General features: G+C 39.5%; 1 pseudogene; it reads left to right on the top strand.

The window, feature by feature from the left end:
• Nucleotides 1-6,941: 6,941 nt before the first annotated feature.
• LOC127677934 (vomeronasal type-1 receptor 94-like) lies at nt 6,942-16,564 on the top strand (annotated as a pseudogene).
• The last annotated feature ends 3,140 nt before the right edge of the window (nt 16,565-19,704 follow it).

The raw sequence follows: 19,704 nt of genomic DNA on the forward strand, positions 1-19,704 counted from the left end.
CAACTCTATTTTTCATAGTCAGTCTGAGCAATTTCCAAATTTATCTGGAATATCAAAAAACCCAGGATAGCGAAAACTGTTCTCAACAATAGAATGTCCCTTCCCCCACAGCATTTAGCTGTGACATTCAGGGCCTGCAGCCTCCACCCTTCCCCTGGTGTTATCTCTGGCCCTTGTTCCATTGGGAACAATACAGCCGCTTTCACCTTAACAACCAAGGCTGCCTCAGGGCAGTCTCACCTGGAGACCAGCAGAAACCTATGTGACTGGAAGCAGGCAACCCACTGAGAAGAAGAACCAAGGAATTTGCGGCCATTTGGGGGGCAGGGTTGCTTTCTAAAGACTATATATATTGGCTAAATAATAGTAAAGTCAGTCTTGATCGACAAACTGTCGTCTCAACTCAATTCCCTTTTGTCCCCTTCCCGTTTATCCCCAGAATTTTCTTCCAGGTCCCCGGTTCGCATGTGGCCGCGGGCGACTACATAATGGCACCTGAACAGGGACAGACCTGATATGGGAGAATTTCCTGAGGTGACCCTATCTGGCGAAGCTTCACAGAAAAAGTTGAAAGAAGATGGTATGTGCACGATAAACAACTATAGGAGTTAAATGCTAGTGCTAGTGTAAAATTTTATCCTTTGAAACTATTGTTGTGGGTGCAGAAGGATACGGATAGGCAAGCAGAATTGTGCTGACCCAGCACAGTGGCTGCTTGGGATACATAGATAGGGAAAAATGGGACAGGAAAGTTCGCGTGAAATTTGCGCCCGCAACATTCAAGAGTTGCTTCAGGCGAAAGAGATAGGGTTTGAAGAAGGAAGGTTGGAAGATTTCTTGGATCAAATATATTCTTGCTGTCCTTGGTTCCAAGAAAAACGAACGTTAAATGAGAGAACCTGGGGAAGAATTGGTAATTCGCTAAAGGCAGCCAAGGCAGATAATATTACCCTCTGCCTCTGGACACTTATAAAGGATATTATAGATGAAGGAGGCTTAGAGAAATTAGATATTATTCAAGAACTTGAGGAATCTCAAGAAGAAAGCCTGCCGGAGAGGACCTCTGCAAAGAAGGACCCTCCTCACCCTAAGTTACAAAAACACAGAGATAGTGCTGATGAGCTAATTATAGAAAAGGTAGCTCATCCCAAAAAGAGAACAGCTGAATTTCATGGGGAAGAATGGGCCCCTATCGTGCCATCTGCTCCGCCTATGACTTTGATGGCAGGAGATGAGATCCAGAGAGATATGCAGTCATAAAAGTTGGAGTTTGAAATTAAATTGCAGAAATTGACTAATGAATTACAGGAGCTAAAAAGGGTATCAAATACTAGAGAGAACGATGAGCCTGAGACGCGCCAATCGCCACTAGAAAGAGTGATAAGCCAGGCTCGTGGAGAAGGGCAGTATACATCAGAACTCTTAGCTTTTCCTGTCCTTGAGATTGAAGACCAGGAGAATAGGATTAGACAATATCAGACTTTGGAATTTAAAGTGATAAAAGAATTAAAGGCAGCTGTAGCTCAATATGGCCCTACAGCCCCTTTTACACAAGCTTTATTGGATACTGTGATAGAGTCAAACTTAACTCCACAGGTTTGGAGAACTTTGTGTAAGGCTACTTTATCAGGAGGAGATTTCTTGTTTTGGAGTTCTGAATGGCGTGAGGCTAGCAAAAGAACTGCCACCGTAAATACTCAGGCAGGCCATCCAGAATGGAATGCAGATATGTTACTGGGAGAAGGTGTATATACAGGAAATACTAATCAGATTGGGTTTCCCATCACAATATATGTGCAGATTGCGATGGCTGCCCGCTGTGCTTGGAATCTTTTACCATCAAAGGGAGATCTTAGTGGAAACTTAACTGGTGTCAAACAGGCTCCTGATGAGCTTTTTCAGGATTTTGTGGATAGATTGTTAAAAACATCTAATAGAATTTTTGGAAATACTCAGGCAGAAAATCTGTTGGTTACTCAACTAGCTTATGAAAATGCTAATGCAGCCTGCCGCGAGGCCATCAGACCTCACAGGGGGAAGACAGACTTGGCTGGTTATATTCATCTCTGTTCTGAAATTGGCCCCTCGTATAATCAGGGTCTAGCAATGGCCGCAGCATTGCAGGGAACCACCATCCAGGGAATACTTTCACAGAGACGAGGAAATAAAAAGTGTTTTAAATGTGGCAGTCTGGGTCATTTTAAAAGTGATTGCCCTGATAACAGGGGTGGTATAAGCGGGCAATCAGTTTGCTCCCCAGGAATCTGTCCTAAGTGTAGGAAAGAAAACCATTGGGTTAGGGGATGCGAGTCCAAAACTAATATTCAAGGCAGACCCGTGTTGGAAAACCAGAGGAGGGGCCCACCCCAGGCCCCAATTCATCCAGGACAGACAGTTTATGTAATAACACATCTGCTGCCAAGCCAAGAAAATCTATCTTTGAGCTTGCCAGAGCAACACCAGGAAGCACGGGACTGGACCTCAGTATCACCTTCTATGTCGTATTACCCCCAGAAATGGGTGTCCAGATCCTGCCTACAGGAATTTTTGGACCCTTACCTGAAGGAACTTGGGGATTACTTCTAGGACGAAGCAGTTCTACTGTGAAGGGGCTGCAGATTTCCAGGTGTCATAGACAGTGACTATGAGGGAGAAATAAAAATTATGGCTGCTTCCCCTCATGGTGTCATAACTATACCTGCTAACCAAAGAATTGCTCAACTTGTTTTGGTTCCTTTACATCCACTGCCTTCCAAATTCGTTAAAGATAAAAGAGGACAGGAAGGCTTTGGCTCCTCCAGAGTGTATTGGGTTCAATCTATTACCAATAAGAGACCTAACCTTAAATTGACAATTGAAGGAAAGGGTTTTGAAGGATTAATAGATACGGGAGCTGATGTAACTATTATTAAAGGACAAGACTGGCCATCTAGCTGGCCCTTGACGGAGACACTTACACATCTCCAAGGCATCGGATATGCTAATAATCCAAAAGAGAGTGCGAGACTTCTAACTTGGAAAGATAAAGAGGGAAATTCAGGGCAAATCCAGTCTTATGTTATGCAAAACTTGCCTACTAACCTTTGGGGGAGAGACCTTTTGTCACAAATGAATCTGGTTATGTGTAGTCCTAACGAAATTGCCTCTAGGCAAAAGATAGAGCAAGAATCCTTGCCTGCTCAGGGGCCTGGGAAAGAAGGGCAAGGCACTAGAAAGTTTAAAAGCTCCCAGCCTAACCCTAATTCCAGAAGTCTGGGGCATTTTCAGTAATGGCCACTATCTTGCCTGCATCCCACGCCGATAAAATTCAGTGGCTTAATGATAATCCTGTGTGGGTTGATCAGTGGTCCTTATCTAAAGAAAAATAGAAGCTGCCTCTTTGCTAGTGCAGGAATAGTTAGAGGCAGGACATTTAAGAGACACTCTATCTCTATGGAATACCCCAATATTTGTTATTAAGAAAAAATCCGGTAAATGGAGATTGCTACAAGATTTAAGAAAGGTTAATGAAACTATGTTGCCCATGGGATCTTTACAAGCTGGTCTTCCATCTCCCGTGGCTATTCCTAAAGGATTTCATAAAATAGTCATAGATTCAAAATATTGTTTCTTTACTATTCCATTGCATCCTGAGGATTGCAAAAGATTTGCTTTCAGTGTTCGTTCTATTAACTTCATGGAACCTATGAAAAGATATCAATGGACAGTTCTTCCTCAGGGCATGGCTAACAGCACTGCCTTATGTCAGAATTTTGTGGTACAGGCCATTCAGCCTGTAAGACAAAAGTGGCCAGATATTTACTTTATCCATTACACAGATGACTTTCTGGTTGCAGGAAAAAAGCCTCAGACTTTGCTTTTATGTTTTAAAGATTTACAGCAAGCTTTAGCCACTAAAGGATTGCAAATAGCTCCAGAGAAAATACAAACCCAGGATCCGTACAATTATCTGGGTTTCATCTTACAGATCAAGCTATTTTTCCCAGAAGATAATTATTCGCAGGGACAATTTAAAAACGTTAAATGATTTTCAGAAGTTATTGGGTGACATTAACTGGCTTCGGCCATATTTAAAGCTTACTACAGAATTACAACCTTTATTTGATATTCTAAAGGGGAATACTAATCCTACATCCCCTAGATTATTAACTTCAGAAGGACTTTTGGCTTTACAGCTAGTGGGAAAAGCTATTGAAAATCAATTTGTTACCTATATAGATTATTCTTTACCTTTGCATCTGCTAATTTTGAATACGACTCATTTGCCTACAGGTTTATTATGGCAAAAGGCTCCTCTGATGTGGATTCATTTGAGGGTGTCTTCAAGGCAGAATATCTTGCCATATTATGAGGCAGTAGCCCAAGTAATTGTGCTTGGAAGAAAGCAGGTGCTAACGTATTTTGGCAAAGAACCAGATATTATTATTCAGCCTTATAACGTAGATCAAGATGCTTGGTTAAAACAGCATAGCACAGATTGGTTGCCTGCTCAAATAGGCTTTGAAGGGCCTATAGATAACCATTATCCTCAAGACAAATTGATAAAGTTTTTAAATATGCATGAGGTTGTATTTCCTAAAATGACATCTTTACAGCCATTGCATAATGCTCTTTTAATTTTCACAGACGGCTCTTCCAAAGGAAGAGTTGGATATCTTATTAATAATCAACAGGTGGTTATAGAGACCCCTGGGCTTTCTGCTCAGTTATCAGAACTGACAGCGGTGTTGTGTGTCTTTCAATCTATAGATAGTACTTTTAATCTCTTTACTGACAGTGCTTATGTTGCATTTTCTATACCACAATTAGAAACCTGTGGCACATTTAATTTTAATACGCCAGCTGGATCCTTGTTTTCACAATTGCAATGTATCATTCTTGCTAGAAAAAAATCCCTTTTATATTGGCCATATACGAGCTCACTGTGGTCTTCCTGGACCTTTGGCTCAGGGTAATAAGCACATTGACAGAGCTCTTATAGGAGAGGCTTTAGTTTTAGAACCTGTAGAAATGGCTAAACGTGATCATGATAAATTTCATCTTTCTAGCCATACATTAAGACTCCGTCATAAGATCACAAAGGAGCAAGCAAGAATGATTGTAAAACAATGCCCTAATTGTCTTACTTTAGCCCCAGTTCCCCATTTAGGGGTTAATCCACGTGGCCTTATGCTCTATCAAATTTGGCAAATGGATGTAACTCACTATGCAGAATTTGGAAAATTAAAATATATACATGTTTGCAGTGATACTTGCTCAGGACTCCTTTTTGCCTCCCTACCTTCGGGAGAAGTCTCTAAAAATGTAATCGATCATTGTTTACAAGCCTTTAATGCCATGGGATTACCCAAGGTCATTAAGACAGACAATGAACCAGCCTATTCTGGTAAGAACTTTATCTCATTTTGGAAAGAATTTGGTATTAAACATAAACCTGGAATTCCTTATAACCCAATGGGGCAAGGAATCGTGGAGCATGCTCATCGCACCCTTAAAAACTGGCTTTTTAAAGCAAAGAAGGGGAATCTATACCCCCCCAATGTCCCCCAAAGCACATCTTGCCTTTTTCTTATTTGTTTTGAATTTTCTGAAAACTGATGCTAAAGGTCAGTCTGCAGCAGACCGACATTGGCACCCAGTTACTTCCAATTCCTATGCCATGGTTAAGTGGCGGGACCCTTTAACTAATACATGGAATGGTCCAGACCCTGTTTTAATTTGGGGGAGAGGGTCAGTTTGTATTTTTTCTCAAAGAGAAGATGGAGCACGTTGGCTGCCAGAGAGATTGGTAAAATAGGTAAACACACCCTAAAGCTGCTGGTAAGTATAATTAATTCACAAAGGCATTCCCTAAGCCACTTCTCACTTACTTGGGAAGAAAGGTTCCTTTGTATTCTTACAGTTAATTTGCAAGCCAGGCCTCCTGCCTGAGCCACAAATTTGCAATCAAATTGAACTCCTTGGGCCTTCCGATACTGACCAAACAGGTTTTTTCTCTTAATCTTTTGTGCTTCAAGCAGGTGTCTCTCAGATTCAACACTCAGAAGATCAGCCTCTACAGCAATGGACACCAGGATGAGGATGGGTGGTTATAAAGGGCAGCCAGCCAGCTCGTATCCACAGAATATTTACTTTACCAGTGGATCCTCAAAAATGAGGCTGCATAGTATACGGAACTATGCATGTTTGTTAATATAACAAACATGGGCATCAGTTTGAGGTGAGAGGCAAGGCACTGCAAGGGAAAAGGAAAAGAATCCTGCTTCCGAATTTCCCTGAAAAGCACGTCCGGCTACATAGGGGTTGACATTGAGAGACTGTCCTTAAATTATTAAGGCAGTCTATTTCCCCTCCCCTGTCGTTTAACGTTTAAGGGGGTCGGACCTCTGTTTTCAACACTGGTAAAAGCCCCTCGTCCATTGGAAGAATATATTTATATCCACTGAGTTGTTAAAAATTAATAATTAAGGGGGAATTGTCCCTTCCCCCACAGCATTTAGCTGTGACATTCAGGGCCTGCAGCCTCCACCCTTCCCCTGGTGTTATCTCCGGCCCTTGTTCCATTGGGAACAATACAGCCGCTTTCACCTTAACAACCAAGGCTGCCTCAGGGCAGTCTCACCTGGAGACCAGCAGAAACCTATGTGACTGGAAGCAGGCAACCCACTGAGAAGAAGAACCAAGGAATTCTCGGCCATTTGGGGGGCAGGGTTGTTTTCTAAAGACTATATATATTGGCTAAATAATAGTAAAGTCAGACTTGATCGGCAAACTGTCGTCTCAACTCAATTCTCTTTCGTCCCCTTCCCGTTTATCCCCAGAATTTTCTTCCAGGTCCCCGGTTCGCATGTGGCCACGGGCGGCTACAATAGAAGACCTTCTGGGTGAATCACCATCCCTGACTTCAAGCTATACTACAGAGCAATAGTGATAAAAACTGCATGGTATTGACAATATTTTGCACAATGAGGATGATGAGAGGCCTTTCTATCTGCATTACCTGCCTCCTGAGTGTGTGCCTGGCTGTTACAATTAGTCACAGTACCTCTTTGTTGGAAAAATTTAAACATAACCTAACTAAATACATGATCTATCCTTTCTTTTAGTTTTTGTCTTTCAATATATCTGTAAGTAGTAACCTGATCTTCTTTGTTTACCAATGTGAGACTAACCAGATGAAGGTTTCAAAATCCTGCTCACTCTTCCTCATGAACTTCATCATCAGGGGGTAAATTTCAACAGTGACAATATCCAGAGATGTATTTCTTGTAGGAGTCATGGTGACCACAAGCACATACATGGTGATTATCTTGTGTAGACATCAGAGGCAAAGCAAACATCTTTATAGCATCAGGCACATAAGAGTGTCCCCTGAGAAAAGAGCCACCCAGACCATCTTGCTGGCAGTGGTTTTCTTTGTGGATATGCACTGTGTGAACCTCATTCACCTCAGCCCTGTTATGAATGTACAACCCAGTCATCATGACTGTTCAGAAGTTTGTGATGTATGATGTCTATCCCATAATTATTCCTTTGGTACAAATCAATTTGATAAAGGAATAGTCAAGGTGCTGAAAAACTTGCAGTCTTAGTGCATCTGTACTGTTTTTCTTTACTATTTTCTTTATCTACATTTCAAATGTCCCTCTTTGTGGTCTTCCTGAGAATTGTAATCAACAAACAAACAAACAAATAAATAAATAAAAGAAAATTTAAAATTATTTATTTTTATTTTTTATTTTTTTAACTTTCTATATTCTTTCTTTATATTCCATACAATTTTCTCTTTCCCGGTCCCCCTCTCTCCCTGGTAAGTCCCATAAGCCCTCTTCCTTCTGCCTGTTCCTCCATCAACCCCTTCCCACTTCTCTGTCCTGGTAATCCCCTACAATGCTGCATCAAGCCTTTCTAGGACCAGGGCTCTCTCCTCACTTCTTCTTGGGAATGATTTGATATATGAGTTGTGTCTTGGATATTCAGAGCTTCTGGGCTAATATCCACTTATCAGTGACTGCATTCCTTGTGTGTTCTTTTGTGAATGAGTTACCTCACTTAGAATGATATTTTCCAGTTCCAACCATTTTCCTAATATTTTCATGAATTCATTGTTTTTAATTGCTGAGTAATTTCATGAAGTCATTGTTTTTAATTCCATTGTGAAAACATACCACATTTTCTCTATCCATTCCTCCATTGAGGGACATCTGGGTTCTTTCCAGCTTCTGGATATTATAAATAAGGCTTCTATGAACATAGTGGAGCATGTGTCCTTATTGCATGCTGGGTAATCCTCTGGGTATATGCCCAGGAGTGGTATAGCAGGGTCCTCCAGAAGTTTCATGCCCAGTTTTCTGAGGAACAGCCAGACTAATTTCCAGAGTGGTTGTACCAGTTTGCAATCCCATCAGCAGTGGAGGAGTGTTCCTCTTTCTCCACATCCTCACTAACACCTGCTGTCTCCTGAATTTTTAATCTTAGCCATTCTGACTGATGTGAGGTGAAATATCAGAGCTGTTTAGATTTACATTTCCCTAATGACTAATGATGTTGAACATTTCTTAAGGTGATTCTCAGCTATTTGAAGTTCTTCAGATGAAAATTCTTTGTTTAGCTCTGTACCCCATTTTTAATAGGGTTATTTGGTTCTCTGGGGTCTAACTTCTTGAGTTCTTTGTATATATTGGATATTATCCCTCTGTTGGTTATAGTGTTGGTGAAGATCTTTTCCCAATTTGTTGATTGTCATTTTGTCCTTTTGATCATGTCTGTTGTGATGTATACCTATCCCATAATTACTTCTTTGGTACAAATCAGTTTGATAAGAGAATAATCAAGGTGCTGAAAAACTTGCAGTCTTTGTGCAACTGTACTTTTTTTTTTTTTTTTTACTATTTTCCTTTACTTTTCAAATGTCCCTCTTCTTGCTCTCCCTGATATTGTTATAAAAAATTAAAGGATAAATAAAAAAGAAAAAATATTTTTTTATTTATTTACATCTCAAAGTTTGTCCCCTCTCCTAGTCCCTCCCTCACAGAGTCCCTCCTCCCATACCTTCTCCACTTCCCTACTAAGATTCTGGAAACCCCTGTCTATCTCTCTACCCTGGAACATCAAGTGTCCACAGGATTAGGATCATCTGTTCCCTCTGAGAACAGACCAGGCAGCCCTATGGTTTAGAGGACATCAGTCCATCCCATATATTTCTCTTTGGTTGGTGGTTCAGTCTCTGAGAGCTGCCAAGGATCCAGGTTAGCTGTCTCTCATTGTCTTTTTTTTTGGAGTTTCTATCCCCTTCAGAGCCTTCAATCCTTCCCCTAACTCTTCCATAAGAGTCAACAACCTCAGTTTTATGTTTAACTGTGGTATCTGCTTCTGTTTCTGTAATTTGCTATGTGGAGCTTCTCAGATGACAGTTATACTAGACTCTTATCTACAATTGCAACAGAGTATAATTAATAGTGTTAGGGATCAGACTGTATTTTAATATTTTATACTTCAGATTCAATTTCAATATCAGTCATTTAAACTTAAAATAGCAAAAACACTTTCTGGTACTAATGAATACAGAACCTTCATTCTATAGAAATGTCTTCAGTATTTTTCTTGGCAATGTATTATAGCTACTGGAATACTCAAAGTATTTTAAAGTAGATTATATCACAAGAATTTTTCATATTTTTAATGCTCATCATACTTGGTGATAGTTGGTGATCAGTCTTCACTAAAATATATTTTATCTGTTAGAATTTTGTTTCTCTGTTTACATTACTGTATTTTCATATGAAAATAAAAGTTTTTCTAACTAATCTCATTTGTTCCATCATGTTACTTCTAGGTGTGAAATTTTTTTCTGTTTATTTATTTTATTATTTACATCCCAAATACTGCTCCTTCCCTGTCCTCACCTCACAGATTCTGCAAGTTTATGTGTATGCTCTTCTGATGAGGCGCGACAAGATAGCCCTCTGTCACACATATGCCAGGGGCCTCTGTCTAGCACATGTATATTCTTTGGTTACCTTAGAGTCTGAAAGTTACCAGGGGTTCAGGATAGTTTACAATGTTGTTATTTCTGTGAGGAACCTATCCCCTTCACAGTCTTCAGTCCTTCCTCCCAACATTTCCATAAGAGTCACTGGCATTCATCCAATGTTTAAATGTAGGTATCTGCATCTGTTTCTATTTGCTGCTGGTTAGAGACTTTTAGAGAATACTAGATACTGTAATACTAGACTCCTGTCTGTAAGCATAATGGTGTATCATTCATGGTTTCATGTAGTAGTGGTTGCCCATGGGACAGGTCTCAAGGCAGCCAGTTATTGATTGGCCATTCTGCCAGTCTCTGCTCCATTTTTGTCCCTGTATTTCTTTTAAATGGGGGAAAATTTGGGTTGAAGTTTTATGGGTGGGTTGGTGTCCTCTGAGGCCCTGCATGGTTATAGATAGTGGCCTTTTCAGGTTGTATGTTCCAGCTATTGGGCATCTTGTCTAAGGTCAGCTGCATTGACTCCTGGGCATCTACCCGGTGCCTGGTCTCAGGGACAGCCTACAGATTCAGATTATTCTTAAACTATTCTGGACAATAAAAGAACTTCTGGAGGTATCACCATCAATGATTTTAAGATGTACTACAGAGCAATAGCAATAAAAAGTGCATCATGTTTCTATAGAAACAGACAGGTTAATCAATAGAATCAAATTAAAGACACAGAAATAAGCTCACACAATTATGGATTTTTGACAGTGAAGCCAAAACCATCTTCAATAAATCGTGGTGGACTAACTGGATGTCTGCATGTTGCAGAATGCAAATAGATCCATAATTATTGCCTTGCATAAAACTCAAGTCCAAGTATATCACAGACCTCAGCATAAACCTGGATACACTATATCTAATAGAACAGAAGGTGGGCAATAGCCTTGAATTCATTGGTCCAGGAGAAAACTTTCTGAACAAAACCTCAGTGGTTAAGGCACTGATATCAACATTTAATAAATAAGACCTCATAAAACTGAAATGTTTCTGTAAGCAAAGGGCACCATCAATAGAACAAAAGTGGTTGTAGAATACAGACTGTGAAAAGACGTTCACCAACCCTTCATACGACAAAAGGCTCATATGTAAAATGTATAAAATGCTCAAGAAATTGAACACCAACAAACTAAGAATGCCAATTAAAAATGGAGAATTGAGCTAAACAGAGAATTCTCAACAGGAGAATCTTGAATGGCAAATAAGTACTTGCAGAAATGTTCACTATCCTTAGTCATCAGTGAAATACAAATCAAAGTGACCCTGAGATTCTACCTTACACACATCAGAATAGCTAAGATCAAAAACTCAAGTGTCAGATGCTGGTGAGGATGATGAGAAATGAGAACACTCCCTCATTGCTGGTGGGATTACAAATTGGTACAACCCCTCCGAAAATCATTTTTGCAGCCCTTGAAAAAATTGCAAATAGTTATACTGGAAGACCAAGCCATATCACTACTAGGCATATAAATTGGGCATACCATTACTTAAACCAAAGATTCTGCACACCACAAAGTCACATGCCCCAGTATCTTCATAGCAGCCTCATTCATAATAGCCAGAAATTGGAAATAACCCACATGTCCCACTATGACATGGATCCCAAGTTGAGCCTTTCACTGGACAGCCTTTCCTTCAGTCTCTTCTCCATTTTTGTCCTTGTAATTGTTATAGACTAGAACATTTCTGTGTCGGAAAATTTGAGGGTGGGTTGATGACCAAATTCCTCCCTAGGGGACCCTGTCTATCTACTGGAGGTTTTCTCTTCAAGTTCCATTTGCCCACTGTTGGGCATTTCATTTAAGGTCATCCCCATTGAGTTCTGGGAGTTTTTCATATCCTGGGTCTCTGGGACCTTCTATATTTTCTCCCATGGTAATCCTCAGAACCTGCATATTTCCACACATTCTCCTGGCCCTCTAGGCTTCTCTACTGCTTCCCTACCTACTTAATTTTTCCATTCCCCACTGATCCAACCTTCCCTCTTTTTGACTCCCATGATTCTTTTGTTACCCATTATTAGTGGGATTGAAGTGCCCACATTTTAGCATTCCATCTTGTTAAGCTTCATATTGTCTGTGAAATATATCACTGGTATTTTGAGCATTTGGACCAATATGTACTTATCGGTGGGTACATAGCATTTATGTTCTTTTTCTTAAGGGTTGCCACACTGAGAATGATGTTTTTTAGCTGTATCATTTTGTAAATGTACCATATTTTCTTTATCCATTCTTTAGTTAAGAGACAACCTAGTTCATTCCAGCTTCTGGCTACTATAAATAAGCCTGCTAAGAACATAGTGAAACACATGTCCTTGTTAGAGGTTGGAGCATCTTTTGGGTATATGCACAGCAATAGTATAGATGAGTCTTTAGGTAGAACTATTTCCATTTTTCTGAGGAAATGCCAAATAGATTTGCAAAATAGTTACACCAGCTTACTGTCTCACCAGCCATGCAGGTGTTTGTCCATTTCTCTACATCTTCACCAGAGTCTGCTGTCACCTGCATTTTAATGTTATCCATTCTGATTGGTATAAGTTGGAATCTCATGGTCATTTTGGTTTGCATTTCCCAGATGACCTAAGATGTTGAAGATTTCTTTAGGTTCTTTTTGGCCATTAGAGATTCCTCAGTTAAGAATTCTATATTCAGTATTATGCCCAATTTTCTAATTGGGTTATTTAGTGTTCTGGAGTTTACCTTCTTGAGTTCTTCGTGTATTTTGAATATTATCCCTCTATCAGATGTAGGATTGGTTAAGATCATTCCCAATCTATAAGTTGCCATTTTTTCCTATTGGCAGTGTCTTTTCACTTACAGAGACTTTTCAGTTTCAAGAAATTTAATTTCTCAATTGATCTTAGAGCCTGTGCCATTGATGTTCTGTTCAGAATTTTGTCTGTGCCCATGTGTTTGAGGACCTTCCCCCATGTCCTATTCTATTATTTTCAGTGTATCTGGTTTTATGTGGAGAAGGTTCTTGATCCACATGGACCTGAGCTGTGTAAAAGGAGAAAGGAATGGGTCACTTTGCATTCTTTTACATGCTGACCTCCACTTAAGCAAGCACCTGTGTTTGAATATGCAGTCATTTACCCACTGTATAGATTTGGCTTCTTTTTCAAAGATCAAGTGCTCTTAGGTATGTGGGTTGACTTCTTTAGCTCTATCCCATTGGTCTGTCACTGTACCAATACCATGTAGTTTTTATCACTAGTGCTCTTTAGTACAGTTTGTGATCAGGAATCTTGATTCCTCCAGAATATCTTTTTTTGTTGTTGAAAATTGTTTGGATGTCCTGTTTTTGTTTTGTTTTTTGTTGTTTTTTTTGTTGTTGTTGTTTCCTCTATGAAATCGAGAATTGCTTTTTGAATGTCTGTGAAAAATTGTTTTGAAATTGTAATGGAGATTGCATTAAATCTGTAAGTTGTTTTTGGTCATTTTTACTGTTTTAATCCTACCAATCCATGAGCATGAGAGATCTTCTTATCATCTGAAGTCTTCTTCAACTTCTTTCTCCAGGACGTGAAGTTCTTTTAATGAAGGTCATTCGATTTGTAAAAGTTACAACAAGATATTTTATATTATGTGTGGCTATTGGGAAGGAAGTGGTTTCCCTAAATTCTCAGCTTCTTTATAATTTGTATAAAGGAAGGCTACTGATTCATTTGAGTTCATTTTGTATCCAGACACTTTACTGAAATTTTCGTTTACCTGTATAATTTGGGTAATCACTTATATCATCTGCAAATAGTGATATGTTGACTATAGTCCTTCCCAATTTTTGTCCAATGATCTACTTTTGTTGTCTAAATTCTCCAGACAGAAATTCAAGTACTATATTATATAGATAGGGAAAGAGTGAGCAACCTTGTCTTGTCCTTGATCTTAGTGATATTACTTCTAGTTCCTCTTCATTGAATTTTATGTTTGGTGTTGGTTTGTTATATTTGCTTTTATTGTATTTAGGTATGAGGCATAAATCTATCTGAGACTTAAAACCTGAAGGGGTTTTGTATTTTGTGAAATGCTTTTTCAGCATCTAATGAAATGATAATGTGGCTTATTTATTGGGTATTTTATTTACTTACATTTCAAATTTTACCCTTTCCCATCCCTCCTGCTTCTATGAGGGTTCTCTCCCACTCACACACCCACTCCTACCTCATCACCCTGCCATTCCCCTACACTGGGGCATAAAGCCTTCTCATGACCAAGGTACTCCCTTCCCACTGATGCCAGATAAGGCAATCCTCGGCTACATATGCAGCTGGAGTCATGGGTCAGTCCATGTGTACTCTTTGGTTGGTGGTTTAGTCATTGGAAGTTCTTGCTGATCTGGTTGGTTAATATTGTTGTTCTTCCTATTGGTTACAAACAACTTCTGCTCCTTGGATGCTTTCTCTAACTCCTCTATTGGGCTTCCCTTGCTCAGTCCAATGGTTGACTGTGAGCATCCACATCTGTATTTGTCAGTCTCTGCAGAGCCTCCCGGAAAACAGCTATATCAGGCTCATGACAGTAAGTATTTGAGTTTTATGTTGAAGTAGTTTTTTGTTGCAAGATTTTTAATGACTGCCTCTTTTTCCTTTGTAACTGTTTGGATAGTTGATCTGATCTTGATTTAATTTTGGTAACTTGTGTCAGTATAGAAAACCATTCATTTCATCTAGATTTTCCAGTTTTGTTTAGCATAGGCTTTGTCATAAGAGAATCCTCAGGTTCTATCATTATCTCTCCATTTTCATTTCTCATTTTATTAATTTGGATTATGTCTGCCTTTGTACCCTTTACTTAGTATGGATAAGGGTTTATCTATCTTGTTGATTTTTCTCAAAGAACCAGCTCTTCATTTTGTTGATTCTTTGTATAGTTTTCTATTTTTTTAAGTGTTTGATTTCAGCCTTGACTTTTATTACTTTCTGCTGTCTACTCATCTTGGGTATGTTTGCTTACTTTTGTTCTAGAGCTTTCAGATGTGTTGGTAAGTTGCTAGTATAGGATCACTTCCATTACTTTGTGAAGGCACTCATTACTATGAATTTTCCTCGTAATACTGGTTTTATCATGTCCCAATGGTTTGGATATTCTATGGCTTTCCTTTCATTGAATTCTAGAAATTGTTTAATTTCTTTATTTATTCTCTAACAAAGTTATTGATAAGAGAGTTGTTCATCTTTCATGAGTATGTGGGGTTATTTTAGTTTTTGCTTGATTGAAGTCCAGCCACAGTCTGTGGTGATCTGATAGAATACATGGTATAATTTCAATCTTCCTGTATGGGTCACAGCTTGTTTTGAGTCCAAGTACATGATCGGTTTTGAAGAAGGTTCCATGAGGAGCTGAGAGAAAGAAATATTCCTTCACTTAAACTCTGCTCCACACTCTGTCTCTGTTAGTTACAAAACCTAGACACTATTATCAATGCCCACCATTCTTGCTGACTGGAGCCAGATATAGTTGTCACATTGGAGGCGCTGCTAGTGCATGACAAATACAGAGGGGGACACTCTCAGCCAGCCATTGAACTGAGCACAGGGTCTCCAATGGGGGAGGTAGAGAAAGGACCCAAGTGGCTGAAGGGGTTTGCAGAACCATAGGAGGAACAATGATATAAGCCACCCAGTACTGCCAGAGCTCCCAGGGACAAAACATCAACCAGATAGTACACATGGTGTTACCCATGGCTCCAGATGCATAGGCAGCAGAGGATGGCCTTGTTGGACATCAAAGGGAGGAAAGGCTCCTGGTCCTGGAAAGGCTCAATTCAGCAATGTAGGGGAATAACAGAACAGGGAAGTAGGAGAGGGTTGATTTGGGAACAGGGGGAGGGGAAATGGCTTATGGAAATTTTGGGGGAGGGGACCAGGAAAGCAGAAATCATTTCAAATGTAAATTAAGAATATATCTATCAAAAATAAAAATAAAAATAAAAATATATTCTTTTGCTTTATGGTGTATGTTCTGTAGATATCTGTTAATTCCATTTGGTTCATAACTTCTGTTATTTTCACTTTGTCTCTGTTTAGTTTCTGTTTCAGTGACCTGTCCATTGGTGAGTGTATGGTATTGAAGTTTTCCAGTATTAGTTTATGAGGTTCAATGTGTGTTTGGAGCTTTATTAAGTTTCTGTTACAAATGTGGGTGCCCTGCATTTGAGGCATAGATTCTCAGAAATGATTTTTCTTTGAGGAGTATAAAGTGTTCTTCCACATGTCTTTTGATATCTTTTGGTTGAAAGTCTGTTTTAGTGTATATCAGAATGGCTAAACCAGCATGATTCTTAGGACCATATACTTGAGAAACTTTTTTCCATCTTCTTACTCTGATGCAGTGTCTGTCTTTGTCACTGAAGTATGTTTCTTGTATGGAGCAAGATGCTGGATCTTTTTAACATATACAGTCTGTTACCCTGAGTCTTTTTATTGGGGAATTGCGTTCACTGATGTGGAGAGATATTAAAGACCACTGATCATTTGTTTCTGTTATTTTTGTTGTTAAAGGTGGCATTATCTATGTCTAACTCTCTTCTTTTTGGGTTTGTTGTGAGATGATTAAATTCATGTTTTCTTGAGTGTACTTATGTTCCTCATGTTAAGAGTTTTCCTTCTATTATCCTCTGTAGTAGTACATTAGGAGAAAAAAATTGTTTATATTTGGTTTTGTCTTAAAATATTTTGTTTTCTTCATCTATTCTGATTGAGCGTTTTGCTGGCTTTAGTAGCCTTGGCTGGCATTTGTGTCCTCTTGTGGTCTGGATGACATCTTTCCAATATCTTCTGGCTTTTAGAGTTTCTGCTTCCTTTTAGACCCATCCCAGGAATAGCATCACCTTCAATGAGTTGGATCTTTCCCATAAATCACCAAAAATAAAATTCCCTTCAGTCTTGAATACAGCTATATCTTTTGGAGGCTTTTTAAAATTGAGCTTTCCTACTGACTTTAACTAGACTCAAATTGACATAAAGCTATCCAGCACATGGATCTATATTCATTCTTTGGTAAATTACCATGGCACAAATTGAGGATATGGACATGTGGCTGAGTTGCTGAGTGTAGGTGCACACTTAAAGAATGACACAGTATTCTATGGAAGATAATTCACTGAGGAGGAAACATATTGTAAAGTGGGGTTTGAGCAGTAAGTGGGTTTGCTTAAATTCACATATGCTTACTTAGCAAATTTGTACCTACTGCTTCAAGAAGAGTACTAGAATTACTATGAAGTGTTCTTTTTTTCTCTTTTTCTTTTTTCTTTTCTAAATTCTTTGTTTACATTCCAAAAGCTTTTCCCCTTTCCCAGTTCCCTCCTCCCCATATGTCCCATCAGCCTTCTCTATACCCATACTCTAATCACCTCCCTCCTTTTTCTCTGTCCTGGTACACCCCTACAATGCTGGATTAGACCTTTCCAGGGCCAGGGCCCTCTTCTTACGTCTTCATGGGAGTCATTTGATATGCTACTTGTGTCTTTGATATTCAAAGCTTCTGGGCTAGTTAATATCCACTTATCAGTGACTGCATTCCATTTATATTATTTTGTGATTGTGTTACCTCACTTAGGATGATATTTTCTAGTTCCAACCATTTGCCAACAAATTTCATGAATTCATTGTTTTTAATTGCTGAGTAGTATTCCATTGTGTAAATATACCACATTTTCTGTATCCAATCCTCCATTGAGGGACATCTGGGTTCTTTCCAGCTTCCAGCTATTATAAATAAGGCTGCTATGAACATAGTGGAGCATGTGTCCTTAGTACATGCTGGGGAATCCTCTGGGTATATGCTCAGGAGTGGTATAGCAGGGTCCTCCGGTAGTGTCATGTTCAGTTTTCTGAGGAACCTCCAGATTGATTTCCAGAGTGGTTGTACCTTCTTGCAATCCCACCAGCAGTGGAGGAGTGTTCCTCTTTCTCCACATCCTTCCCAACACCTGTTGTCTCCTGAGTTTTTAACATTAGCCATTCTGACTGGTGTGAGGTAAAATCTTAGGGTTGTTTTGATTTGCATTTCCCTAATGACTAATGATGATGAACATTTCTTAAAGTGCTTCTCAGCCATCCAAATTTCTTCAGGTGAAAATTCTTTGTTTAGATCTGCACCCCATTTTTAACAGGGTTATTTGGTTCCCTGGGGTCTAACTGCTTGAGTTCCTTATATATATTGGATATTAGCCCTCTATCAGATGTAGGGTTGGTGAATATCATTTCCCAGTTTGTTGGTTGTGGTTTTGTCCTTTTGACAGTGTCCATTGCCTTACAGAATATCACCATCTTTTTCCCCAGCCAGTGAAGACAGGGCACCCTAGGTACTGAGCTATCCAAATTGTAAGACCTTGGAGGACGCAGGCAACTGAGATGCTGGCTGCCACCTGTGCCCAGGAACTGGGAGAACAGTAGTTCCTGTGTTCCAGCCAGGTGTGGGGCCGGTGCCCAGAGGGATCCCCACTGCCATCCTTGCTTTCTGGTACAGAGCAGACGGGCAGTACCCTTCCACAGAGACAACCCAAGCATAACATTGCTTGGGGCAGGACACACCAGGGCTCCAATGGTACCCCAGAGGAGGGCAGCATATCAGCAACCTGTAACATGGGAAACCTAGCCACCCAGTGTTGTAGAATTAGCCTCATAGGCTCAAAGGAGGTTGAAGCGCCAGCCAGTGACTAGACCAACTAACACCAGTGAGAACTAGATGGCAAAAGGCAAATGTAGGAATGTTACTAACAGAAATCAAGGAAATATGGCAGCATCTGAAACCAATTCTCCATTAACAGCAAGTCCAGGATACCCAAAACACCAGAAAAACAAGATTTGGATGTAAAGGCACTGGCCATGATGCTGTTACAGGAACACATGAAGGACATAAATAAATCTCTTAGAGAAATTCAGGAGGAAATGGATCAAAAATTAGAAGCCCTTACAAGGGAAACACAAAAGTTATTAAAAGAAATTCAGGAGAATATGGGTCAAAAGATAGAAGTCAATAAGGAGGAAATGCAAAAATCATTTAAAGAAATACAGGAGCAGTTTGGTCAACAGGCTGAGATCATGAAAGAGGAAACACAAAAATCTCTTAAAGAGTTATAGGAAAACACAAACAAGCAAGAGAAGGAACTGAGCAAAACCATCCAGGCTCTAAAAACAGAAGTAGAAACAACTAAGAAATCACAAAGAGAGACAACTATGGAGATGAAAACCTTGGGAAGAAATCAGGGGCCATAGATGCAAATACCAACAACAGAATACAAGTGATAGAAGAAAGAATCTCAGATGTTGAAGATACCATAGAAACCATAGATTCAACAGTCAAAGAAAATGCAAAATGCAAAAAGCTTGTAACCCAAAACCTCCGGGAAATCCAGGACACAATGAAAAGGCCAAACCGAAGGATCATAGACATTGATGAGAGTGAAGATTTACAACTTAAAACGCCAGCAAATATCTTCAAGAAAATTATGGAAGAAAACTTCCCCAACCTAAAGAGAGAGAGAGATGCCCAGGAATATGCAAGAAGACTACAGAACTCCAAACAGACTGGAACAGAACAGAAATACCTCCCATTACATAATAATCAAAACCCAAAATATACTTAACAAAGAAAGATTATTAAAGGCAGTAAGAGAAAAAGGCTAAGTAACTATGAATTGTTCTTAATTGAACA

The sequence above is a fragment of the Apodemus sylvaticus genome, chromosome 2 (assembly GCF_947179515.1).
Source record: "Apodemus sylvaticus chromosome 2, mApoSyl1.1, whole genome shotgun sequence".
In the NCBI taxonomy this organism is placed as follows: Eukaryota; Metazoa; Chordata; class Mammalia; order Rodentia; family Muridae; genus Apodemus; species Apodemus sylvaticus.